Source organism: Fundulus heteroclitus, unplaced genomic scaffold (genome assembly GCF_011125445.2).
Source record: "Fundulus heteroclitus isolate FHET01 unplaced genomic scaffold, MU-UCD_Fhet_4.1 scaffold_50, whole genome shotgun sequence".
Taxonomy (NCBI): domain Eukaryota; kingdom Metazoa; phylum Chordata; class Actinopteri; order Cyprinodontiformes; family Fundulidae; genus Fundulus; species Fundulus heteroclitus.
Window position 1 is genome coordinate 2,416,805 of NW_023396923.1, and position 3,755 is coordinate 2,420,559.

The window sequence follows — 3,755 nt, forward strand, 5'->3', positions numbered from 1 at the left end:
CGTTCTTTGGCCATGCTGAACAGCCAATAGCAGCGTTGCTGATCATTGTTCGATACATTTCCCCTTTTAAACAAACGCATGAACGCGCAGTTGTCTCAGATAACTCAATCATAAACAACAGGTGTGTTCAAAGAACCCAATTAGCCAGATCAGGATTAGCCGGATGAAATCATCTTGGATGTCTCATTTGATCTTGGATGTTTTAAGCAACATACGAAGAGCAGACCCCTGATCTCATCCTCCATCAACTTCATCTTCTAAAGCTGCGATTCCTTCCTCTGTAGCATACAGTATGTCAACGATTTTTCCAAGAACTGGGCTGTTTTTATTTTCATTTTCCTGACAGATGAGCTCATTGTCTCTCTGTTTTCAAAAGTAGAAGTCCCTCTCCTTCTCCAGCCCATCTATATTCAGTTTTATATCCATTATCTGCTGGTTAAGTTCAATGAGCTCTGAGTCTCCTCCATTGGGGGGGGGTCATAGATACATACATACATACATAGGCTGCTGGTGGGTTGATCTGTTTCTGTGGAACAGGAACGATCTTTGCTGCTGTAGGAGATGTTCCCATGGGACATGGGTAAGGCTTAGGTGGTGTTCTTTCTTGACCCTGCCTCATCAGAATACGCCTTCAAAAAACCTCTTAAACCACTGAAGGAATTCAAAATTGTCCTGGAACTTCCCCTTCACCAACCTCTCCACAGGGATGATCTTGTCCACATTCATTCATTCAAATTTTTACCTGAATACACCATATTATCAAAAAAATTGCGCACTATTTTCCCTTACTAATAAGTGCATTATTGTTCTCTTTGTACGCTGTTCCTCAGCAGCAGCATTGGAGGGACACCCACCCAATGAGGACAGCCACCTGGGTCCGAATGGGTTTGGACACCCACGAACAGCAGTGCCGGCCAGGCTTTCCCTTGAAGTAATTCACTGGCAACCAGTCACCAGTCACTACAACCAGAGACAACGGGAGAGGTCTGACAGAGAAAGAAACAGGGAAAGTTTAGAATGGTTTACTTAATGTGTTTTCATTGTGTTTTTAAAGCTTGACTGAGCTAACTGTTAGGGCTGAATGAGTTTGGAAAGTAATCTAATTGTGATTTTTTTAATAATACTGCGGTTTTATCATGTCTTTTGAAACATATACAAACAAAAAATTAATCTGTTTCATCGCTGTGCAGATTAGGTGCTAAAAGACCCACTGCGTTTCAACTCGGAGCATAAATGATTGTGTTCTGCCTACGATATACTCCAACCAAAATTGCGATATACTTCAACCAAAATTACGATTTAATTTTGACTTTTCTCTGCATTAACTACAAGCAACTAAAATGGCCTTTAGATAAAGATGTTTGTAAACAAGGACAATTTAAAACAGGAACTTTAAATGTTTTTTTATTAATAAGAATAGTATTCAAGAGAACAGCTTTTAATTGATTTGGACATCCATCCTTGCTCAACGTAAAGTGCAACTGTCAAGGTTTTTAAGTGTTTGGCCCACATGCAGACAAAGACGGAAGCAGGAACCGTTTTAAGATGTTTATTTAAAGGCTCAACAAAGGGGGAAGAACACGCTGTGTGCGACTGGCAAGGTCTGAACATCAGAGCTGGAACGAAAGAAGAAAGAGGATATGTTTACATAGGATCGAACCAGGGGGAAATGTTCCAGAAGCGGCGCCGCTTACCGTTTGGACGGGGAGACCTGTCCGGGGGGGATGAGTGAAAAAGAAACTCTGTGACCGTAACTCTCTGATGGGAGGTGGTGGCTGAGTGACAGAAGGGCTGGCAGATAATATACAGGCGGGGGGCTCAAACAGCACCACTGCGGCGGCAGGCAGGAGGAGCGGCTGGAAGAACCAAAGTGTGACTGATGAACCAGGTGAATCCAGGAAGGGGGTTCTCAATCCCGGCTTGGTACCTCCAAGGGGGTATGAGAGGAGATGCCAGAGCAAAATCTGAGCGGCGGGGATTCGGATGACTGGTCCTCAGAGCATGGAGCCAACATAGGTGAGTAAATCCAAAACACGACAAACTGGAGAAGACTGGAGACAGGATTAGTCCAAAAACAGGGTTTCCAAAAACTCACGGGTACAAATCTTGGGAGACAGGTCTGAGGGCCTAGGCATACCATGAAGGGGTAACACTCTGGCGTCTTCCAGCTGTCTGTGCACTCATTTTAAGCCTGAGACGAGGTTCCTTAATGAGCCACAGGTGCGGGCCACGCCCACTGCAGGGTGGGTGCAGGCAGGTGCGGGCAGAGAACCCTGACAGCAACCAACAAGCAAGTCTATGAATTGCTTGTTGTACTTAATGCTATGGTCAGATTCCTGAAAGTTTCTGGTAAAAAGTATGAGTATATAAACTCAAACAAGTAATAAAATTAGATTATCTCACTGCTGCAACCGTCTTCCCTTCCATGGGGAGGCAAACCCTCTTTGAACATATTACTGACACCTAAAGGACGTATACTAATTGTTACATAGCCAAAAATTGCAGACCTCTGCGATTTGTGAACTGCGTGTTTTTTTTTAAAAAGCGAATATATTGCAAATCCGATTAATTGTGCAGCCCTAGCTCCCATTAACATTTTGAAACCAAGCGTTGCCGATGTAGTATGAGTGTGTTTTTTTACGGTTATAACAAACTTTATTTCCATAAAGGTTTTATACATTGATGGGATATTAATGTTTGTGCTGTCCGGTTCACTCATTACGACCAAAATTGAGCTTAAAGCCGCCATCGTTCAATAGTGTGTTATGGTAATATATGATTAGTTGTTGTATTAATCAGGCATTTTTTTGAAAACATAAGTTACCTTTTAATCCCTAAACTGTGTCTTGGAGTTTACAGAAGGTGTGGGTTTTTGCTGACCCACTTGAAAACAGTAGATCTGTTCAAGCAGAGGACAGGTATGAGGTCAGGATGTTTTATGGTTCTTAATGTTACCTTGGTTAAACTCCTAAAACCAGACCTGGGGCCCGTTCTTTGTACGTTGCTTAAAACATCCGAGATCAAATGACACATCCAAGATGATTTCATCTGGCTAATCATGATCCGGCTAATTGGGTTCTTCAAACACACCTGTTGTTTATGATTAGTATGGCTGGATTGAGTTATCTGAGATAACCGCGCGTTCATGCGTTTGTTTAAAAGGGGAAATGTATTAATAGTAGAAACAATGATCAGCAGCGCTGCTATTGGCTGTTCAGCATGGCCAAAGAACGCCCACAGTTTTTCTCCCAAGCAGAACACGAGCTTTTAATGGAAGGTTATGCCGAATTTGAGTCATTAATTAAAACATCTCAAAATCTCTTAAAGCCAAGAGAGAGGGCTGACAAAAAGTAGCAGACAAATGAATACGTAAATACTGTCCATTGTAGATGTTTGTATCACTTTCTACAGTATGAATTTTTGCATTTTAATAATTTCATATTTACTTTGTTCTTTTATATCAGAGCCTCCACAGGACCCACTAGAACATGGGGACAAGTAAAAGTGAAATACAAGAATATTATATAAAATGGTAGCCATTAATTATTATACTTTATTTTAAAAAGGCACTTGTTATGGAAGTAAAGGACACGTGTTCTTCCTTTTCCAAGTCATACACAGTTTACACGGAAAAATGTATTGCTCCGTGTCTAGATAATCCATCCATAGTTTTTTCTAATACAATATACGGCTCGACAGGAAGCCAGCCTTTCAAAGTAAAACTAAACTTCCCAATAAAATGGCCTGAACAAATC

General features: G+C 41.5%; 1 pseudogene; it reads right to left on the minus strand.

Moving 5' to 3' along the window:
- Positions 1–234: 234 nt before the first annotated feature.
- On the minus strand, positions 235–729 carry LOC105923657 (annotated as a pseudogene).
- Positions 730–3,755: the final 3,026 nt, after the last annotated feature.